The following is an 8942-nucleotide window of genomic DNA, read 5'->3' as shown; positions in this document are numbered from 1 at the left end:
CTGTAAAAGATCATGTAGGACAGGAGCTATTGTTGCAGTTGTCTTTGGAAAGTACAGTTCGTCACATCACTCCTCTCCACCCCCATCCTCACGGTTCTCCAACTATATTATGTATCACAGTGCTTCATACACCCCTTCTCTCCATGCTTTTGCACATACCATTCCCTCTGACTAGACTGTCTTTTCCTACCTGCTAGCCCCCCTACCATCTGATTGATTGATATTCCAATGTTTTATTGAGTGTAGGCATCTGAAGTATAGCAAAACATGGATTATCTGTAGATTCAAAAAGGAGCAAGCCACATTGCCCTCACTGTCAAATGTGACAGAGATTACTGAAGTATCATAAGAGTAATATGGTTCCTGGAAGCTTCTACAGTTTGGAGTAGGGTCTTAGTCATGCAAAAAGCAAAGCTGTTCACATTAGAGACTTTGCATTTCACTGAAGGTACAGAGTATTTTAATTTTAAAATGAATAAAAATAATTCTGTTTGTAGAAGATTCCCATCCTCCCAACTTTGTCCCTTTAGTTTTCAGAAATTTTAATTAAAAAAAATCATATACCTTTTGGAAATTGTACATTTATCTAAGTAATAACTAAAATTTATTTATTCTTCTATTGCTGGGATGTATTAAATTTGAAGAGGATATTATCTCCACTTTCATCAATACCTATTTCTGCCTTGTCTGTACTTTTAAGCAGCCTTGACCAAATTTTCAGAAACTTCCTCTTGAAAATATTTATATTTCATTACTTCAACCATAATGAATCATTTTTCAAAATCTGTGTGAGTCTTCTGCAGCTTGAGGAGCCTCCATGCCCTCCCTGAGTACAGGACACACTTCATCTGGGCCTGCAGTGAAAGAGCATTCTGGTTGGAGTGTTGCAAACCCAGCCTTAATGAACTTTGGCAAAGCACTTTGTGTCTTGTTCTTTTTCAGATACTTCTGTCTCTCCTCAGCACTCAATTCTTGCAACTAGCATTCCAACATCCCACTGAAAGGAATAACCAAGGCACCTGGGTCATACCTGTCCACTCATTCATTAATTTTTATCAACCATTTGTTTTTCCTTCTAATGTAGTCCTTTCCAGAAGGATTAACCAAGTAGACTATTATTTTTAAAGTCAGAAGTAAGTTATTCAGCACTTTAATCTCTTTGTCATTCCAATCATGATAGAAGCAAACAGGTTCTTTTGATCTATAGCCCAGGATTTGACTTTGCACATTATATCAAATTCAGGTTTTGTTTTTTTATCTCTTCCTCTCACAGCCCCTTCTTCCAGTTCATCTATAATGAGCCAATCATTTCCTCATCTTTAAGCTGAAGCTCTTTGTGTATTACTTCTGTCTCAAATAGGAGCTACACGTCCTTCAACATGCATGGCATCATCTTCAAAAGCACGTGTTAGATGAAAGATTCCATCACAGGCACTAATGTGAGTAAAAAGGCATTTCCCAGGCCTTGGCCATTGTGAGCCCCTTTTACAAGACCAGCAATATCCCCTACATTTAGAAAGGCAGGAGTCTTGCCTGCTGGTCTGTGGTACTGGCAAAGAAAATCACACCTTTCATCTGGCACAGGTACTCTGCTGTCATTAGGATCAATAGTGCAGAATGGGAAGTTTTATGCTGAAGACTGACTATTGTTTCACGCATTGAAGAAGGTAGATTTCCCAACATTTGGCAATCCGACAATAAAAGGAGGTTCCAAATCTTCCAATGATTGGGGTGGTTTAATTCCATCACCTCCCCTTTTGGGAGACATTGTGCTCAAAGCGGTGTGGGAATGGAGTCCCAGAGGCAGTGGCAGATGGGTCTTACTGACAGCAGGAGACAGGGAGAAAGGATGAAAGAGAGTGAAGACCAGTCACTTCCACAGAGCAAAACACTTAATAGCAGTGGTGGTGGAACAGGAGGGTGGATCACCTGGCATCACCTGTGTGCAGGTGCCCTGCCCTGCCACTAACTGATTTTTAAATCTAACTTCTATCTGTCCTTCAAGCCTCATCTTAAATGCCAATTTATTCAGACCCAAGATCACTTATAGGAGAAATACAGTGACTATCACCTCATCTTGCTTTCCTCCCTCTTGGTTCCCTTTATTTATCCAACAACTGGATGTGGGGAGGAACATCCCATGCCTGAATTCTGAGTTACTTAACCTAGTTCAAAGTCTGGTTCCACCATGTGCTGATTGTGCAAACTTGAGCAATTTGTTTAACCTCATAAAGCAGGGGTGTCAAACTCATTTTCACCGGGAGCAACATCAGCCTCGTGGTTGCTTGCAAAGGGCTGAATGTAATTTTAGGACTGTATAAATGTAACTACTCCTTAACAGTTAAGCGAGAGCTTGGTGCTGCCGCTGGGTAGAAACAAGGTGCTGGGCTGGATAAAACAAGGTGGAGGGCTGGATTTGGCCCGTGGGTCTTGTGTTTGTCACCTGTGTCATAAAACTTTAGTTTGCACATCTATAAAATGAGGAAATTATTCTATTACCACATGGAACTGAGGGTTAAATGGAATGATGCAAAGATATTAGCCTAAAGTTGCTTTAGTAAAAACTAGTCATTATATCATCCTGAGACTAACTGTATGGGTTAAAGTTTACTTTTAAGAACTGACGACTTAATGCAAACATTTCCCCTCTAATTCTAAGGAGCTATATTGCTCAAAGAAAATGAAAGGAAAAAAATAACCTTTTTGAAATACCTTTACTATAAAGGCATCCATTGTCTGTGTTTCTATACTTTTTTTGTTTTAATGGTTATAATTTATGTACATTCAGTAGTTAAACAGCTAGTTTTAAGTACAAGCATTTGCATATGATGTTCTATATTTAGCATAGCTCATTATTTCTCTCCAAGTATATGCTTTTACTCCTACCATTATGAGAGAGAATCTTTCTGCTTTCAAAAAGACACTTGCCCTAGCTGTCTCTCCTATGAAGTGCATCTCACCTTCTTCTTGTACCATTGGTCCAAGAAAAGCAGCAAATTCAGCATAATTACTACCTGCATTTGACTTTTCTTTCTCTCCATTAATCACTGTGCTTGGCACTCACCATGCATGGTTTTGGTCTGCTCTGAAGATTAAATACAAGGTTCCCCAACATTTTCCTTGTGTAGGAAATAGTCCCTGGTGAAATATTTGCAGTGAAAGAAGCACATTTTTGTAGTGATTTCAAGGTGTTATTGATGCAGGCATTCTGAGGGTCCCAGGGTCTGGGTATTCTGTGGGTTCTTGGCCTCACACAGAAAAGAATTCAAACCATAGGCAGCTTTAAAGTGAAAGGGAGTTTATTAGTTAAGCAATGAGACAGAGAATGGGCTACTCCATAAACAGAGCATCCCCTCTTCAGTGGACTTTGCTTCCTTTATTGAGATTCATTTAATCAGGGGATAGGGTTTTCATTAAGGAGAGGAATGTTCAGGATTTTCCCTGGGAAAGGGGTGGAGATCTCTCAGAGGAGCTCCAGGGGCCACATTGTGTCCTTATATGGGCTTTCCATTTCCAATCACAGTGGTGTGAGGTGTGTCATTTACCATGCTAATGTATACAGCCATGTATATTGAGGCTAGGGGTTACTGGTAGGTGAAATTAGGCACCATGTTGGATCAGCTGGTCTCTGCAAGTTTTAGTCATAAAACCAGTGGGGGGTGGTCATCCTTCTTCTTGACAGTTTCTGTCACTTTTATCAATTGCAGCTGTTCTGCCGTATACCCTATCTTGGTATTTTGGTTTTGTGGTATTTTTGTTTTTTATGTTTTTGTTTTGTTTCTTCTCATTGATTTTTTCTAACTTACCAGTCAGTTACTATTTGCACAGCTTGTGTAGTTGGGCTGTTTGTTTTATGCATCACTGTGTCAAGGAAGGGAAGCTTTCAATGTTTAAAGGCCATACATGAAATAGGCTGAAATTCCAGCTCTATACCTGTTTGAGCAGAGTACATAAAATAAATAAGAGCAATTGAGAAATCATTACAGGGAGATAGACATTGGCTATCTGTATAAATAGAGACATTCAAAGAATGACATGAGTCACCTGCCTTAAGGAGGCAATGAGGTCTCTGTATGGGCTTTTTCAATCACTGGTTAGTCAGCAAATTGAAAGAAAAGTTAAAAAATTAGTGAATAATTGAATTAAGATGGTTTATTCTTCCAAGATTGTATAATAAAATTCCAAGGAATATATACTCCACTACAATTGCTGGACAGGCCCTCAAAACTGCATTGTCTGGGATTTAGAGAAAAATAGAACTTGAAGAGCAATCTCTGTCGATGAAAAATTTAATGGTCTCCATTTATTGTGAAGGTGAGAAGTTTAAGTGTGACTGAGACACAGAGAAAGGAGAGAACCCAGAAAAATGGCATATTCTACAGCTGTTTGAGTCTTCACCAAATACCTAGAGAGAGCCTATATATTAGAATTCTCTTAATCTGTTCTTTTAAATTCAAAATCAGGTTTGTCTCCATCACCAATACTGTGCACTTGTCCTCAGTCATCCCTTTAGTACTCAGACTGGAGATGTTGTGTTAGCAGATTAACCAAGGAGGCAAAGCAGGCTGACAAGAATGAGTACACAGGAAGTTACAAAAAGGGGTGGAACACATATAGAGACATCGCCACCTCATCCATTCTTGTAGGAAACAGTATTGGGTGATCTGGGCTGCGACCCTGTGTGCCTCTTGTGTAACAAGAGTCACCTGTGATAGAAGTTGTTTTCAATCCGTAAAACCACAACCCATCCCTGTGCCTCGATATCACCATAAGAATTTAAATAGTGTTTAAAGTGGGAATGTGGTCACAGGATTTCAAAGCCAAAAAGGTAGTTGCAAAATATTTAATCCAATCATTATATTTTACAGGTCTCAATTTAATGTCACTTCTTCAAATAAACTTTTTCTAGATTTCTGGACTACATTGAGTCTCTTTTACATGCTCCACAACACACTGTTCTTTCACTTAATAATACTTAATATGATTATAACTAAAAATAAATTGTATAATAATTTGCACAAAATCTGTATCCCCAATAATCTTCATGTTCCAAAAGGAAAAGGATTGTATCTCAGAGTTCTTGACATCAGGTGCTCAATTCTTTTCTGTTTAATTAGTTACATAAAAGCTGAATTCACATAAATTGAGAAAAAAAATATTAAGTGAATGTCATAGTCCCAACACATACCTCATTTCCAATACCCAGTGCAGTGTTGTAGTTTGGATGAAGAAAAATAAAATGAAGGAGAATTGAGGAAGTTTATCTGTTACCTCAGGTTTTCCAAGAGTCTATGAAATAACAAAGTATGCATGCTTCATCTCATTTCAGGATGCTTTTATCTACCCATCCCCACGTATTAAATAAACATTTCTTTAGTGCCTATAAGAGTAAGACACAAAATTAAATGCTGGAGATACAAATAGTGAAAAAAATAGTGAGCAAGACAAACTTGTTTCTGCCATGTACTTGTGCACTAATGGTTTGCCTCTCTAGAACACTGTTCCCAGGTCTGCACATGACTGGATCCTTCCCCTCATTTACGTAATGGCTTAAGTGTCACCTCTTTAGATATGATGTCCCTAACCATCCCTAGTCACTGTCTATCCAACAATCATGTTGTATGTTCTCTATAGAACTTAACACTTTCACATTTTTCTTTATTCTTCATTTAATTATATTGTTGTGTATCCTTCTCCCACACGAATACATATTCATCCAAACTAGACTTCAGGCTCCATGAAAGCAAGGGCCCTGCATTTTATTCATTAAATCTTCAGTGCCTATATTAATATCTATTCATCCATGAATATGTGTTAAATGCAATAGTGGCCTAGATCACATGTGATTGTGGCCTAGAATGTGATGTATAGCTGGAGGACACTGAGAGTGAAAAGTAACCCAAGAGCCTGAGAATATCCTTACAAAAATTCTGCTAATTTTTTACCACTTTCAAAGTTTTCCCTTGAAATCAGTTTGCTATACATTCCTATTCCCTTTTACACAGGATAATTTTTTTTATCTGCACCCGAGGACATGATTATTGATTTTAGAGAAAGCGGAAGGAAAGGAGAGAGAGGGAGAGAAATATCAGTGTGAAAGAGAAATATCAATCAATTGCTTCTTGTATATGCCCCAACATGGAACCAAACCCACAACCTAGACATGTGCCCCAACAGGGGATCAAACCTATAACCTTTCAGTTTATGGAATAATACTCCTACCAACTGAGCCACGGCAGCCAGGGCACATAATAACTTCTTTTATCCATAACAAGGATGACCACTTTCACAACTTCTATTCAATGTTGTACTGGAAAGTGCTAACCAGAGAAATTAAACAAGAAAAAAATAAAAGACATCAGCCACATTGAAAAGGAAGAAGAAAAATGTCTGTTTGCAGACAACATGATCTTATATGATCTTATATGTAGAATACCCAAAAGATTTCACAAAAATAAAAACTGTCACAACTAATAAACAAATCCAGAAAAATTTCAGGATACAAAATCAGCATACAAAAATCAGTTGTATTGATTTTTGTTAGTTCTATACACTAACAATAAACAATGCAAAAAGGAAACAATTCTACTTATAATAGCACTAAAAAGAATAAAATACCTAGGAATAAATTTAATCACGCAGGCAAGACTTATACTCTGAAAATTATAAAAACAATGCTGAAGGAATTAAAAACACAAGTAAATGGAAAGTCAACCTGTGTTCATGGATTGGAAGATCTAGTATTATTAAGATATTAAGATTACCCAAAGCAAATGGATTGGAAGATCTAATATTATTAAGATGTTAAGGTTACCCAAAGCAAGCTACGGGTTTAATTCAACCTCTATCAAACTTCAAACAGCATTTTGTGAAGAAATAGAAAAATCCACTCTAAAATTCATGCCAAATCTCAAGGAACTCTGAATCACCAAAACAATCTTGAAAAAGATGACCAAAGCCAAAGGTCTCATACTTACTGATTTCAAAACTAGCTTAAGACAGACATATAAACCAATGAAATAAAATAGAAAGCCAGAAATAAACCCTCACTTATATGACCAAATAATTTTCTTCAAGGATAGCAAGACCATTCAGTGGGAAATGATCAGCTTTTTCAATAAATGATTTTAGGAAAACTAGATATCTACATGCAAAAAAAAAAAAAGAAGAAGAAGAAAAAGAAATTGGACCTTTACCTTGTACCATATACAAAAATAAATAAAAAGCTGATCAAAGACCTAAACCTAAGAGCTAAAACTATAAAGAAACTAGAAAACATAGGGGGAAAGTCTTCATGGCATTGGATTTGGCAATGATTTCTTGAATATGACACCAAAAGCACATGTGACAAAAGAAAAAAGTAGATAAACTGGACTACACCAAAGTTAAAAACTCCTGTGCATCAAAGACATAATCAACAGAGTAAAAAGGCATCCTCAGAATGGAATAAAATATTTGCAAATTATATATCTGATATGGGTTAATATCCAGAATACAAAAAAGCTCCTGTAAATCAAGATTAAAAAAATGACCAGATTAAAACTTGTGCAGAGGACTCGAGTAGATATTTCTCCAAATATGATATACAAATGGCCAATAGGCATATAAAAATGCTGAACATTGCTAATCATTAGGGAAATACAATCAGTACCGTTAGATAATCATCTAATATTCATTAACATGATTACTTTTTTTAAAGTGTTTATTTATTTATTTTTAGAGAGGGAAAAGGAAGGAGAAAGAGAAGGAGAAAAACATCAATGTGTGGTTGCCTGTCACGCGCCCCTTACTCGGAACCTAGCCCGAAACTCAGGTAGGTGCCCTGACTGGGAATTGAACAGGTGACCCTTTTGATCACAGGCCAGCAGTCAATGCATTAAGCCACACCAGCCAGGTCAATGATTACTTTTTTGTTGTTATTGTTATTGCATATTACAGATATATACTTTTAATAATTATTATTAATTTTCTTTCAACTTTGTGACTTAGCTGTTTACAATAATTCTTGATGTTCAATACAGCCATATTTTTATCCATAAATATTTTAGAGCATTCTATATGCTCAGTATTTGGCCAAGCATTAAGGACCCAGTGGTGAGAAAGGTAGGCAAGTTGCCTGTCCACATTAAGTGCAAATTCCAACCAATAACTTAAGAAGGTTTCTTGGCTTCTTGTTTTATAAACATATTACTAGATTTTTAATTTTTGTGTCATCACAACAGATGTTATATTCCTGATAGTTAAAATATACAGTAGTCACAGTCTAATCCCTGCTCAGCAATTAAATATAAAATATCAATACACAGTTGCATCTGACAAATATAGTTGACAATATAATTTTTAAAGGGGTGAGAAAATGTGATTGATTTTTTATTTTTAACCCAAAATATTTATTTTTTCTTTTTTAACATTTTTTTCACATTTTTTATTGTTCAAGTACAGTTGTCTCCATTTCTCTCCCACCATCCCCCCGAACCCAGCCATCCCCACTTTGAGTTGGTGAGAAAATAGAAAACTTGGAACCCTTGTTCACTGTTGGTAGGAATGCAAAATTGTGGAGCCACTGTGGAAAACAGTATGTCAATCCCTCAAAATATCAAAAGTAGAATTACTTTATAATCCAGCAATTCGACTTGGGGGTATATTACTCAAAGAAGTTGAAAACAGGGTCTTGAAAAATGATAGAGAATGATTCCAGGAAGCAGAGAACTAACTTAAATAGGATGGTCAGGGAACACCTTTTTGAACAACTGAGATTTGATCAGCAAGCTGACTGACACAAAACGATGTGGACATTCAAGGATCTGGGACCAAATGAACAGAAAGTCCAGAGGCTCTCAAGCAAGATTAACTTGGTGTTCAAAACAGAAGGCCCTTGAGACTGGACCATAGTGAAGGAGGGGAAGAAATAGGGGAAATAAGCAAGGTCATATTATAGACCC

The 8942-nt window shown here is 36.8% G+C and overlaps 1 pseudogene; it reads right to left on the bottom strand.

Annotated features, from left to right (window-relative positions):
- Nucleotides 1-616: 616 nt before the first annotated feature.
- Nucleotides 617-1768, bottom strand: LOC112314417 (obg-like ATPase 1 pseudogene; annotated as a pseudogene).
- Between the last annotated feature and the right edge of the window lie 7174 nt (nt 1769-8942).

This window comes from Desmodus rotundus, chromosome 5, assembly GCF_022682495.2.
Source record: "Desmodus rotundus isolate HL8 chromosome 5, HLdesRot8A.1, whole genome shotgun sequence".
NCBI classification, from domain to species: Eukaryota; Metazoa; Chordata; class Mammalia; order Chiroptera; family Phyllostomidae; genus Desmodus; species Desmodus rotundus.
The sequence above is the reverse complement of the archived record's forward strand: the minus strand, read 5'-3'. Positions and strand labels throughout refer to the sequence as shown.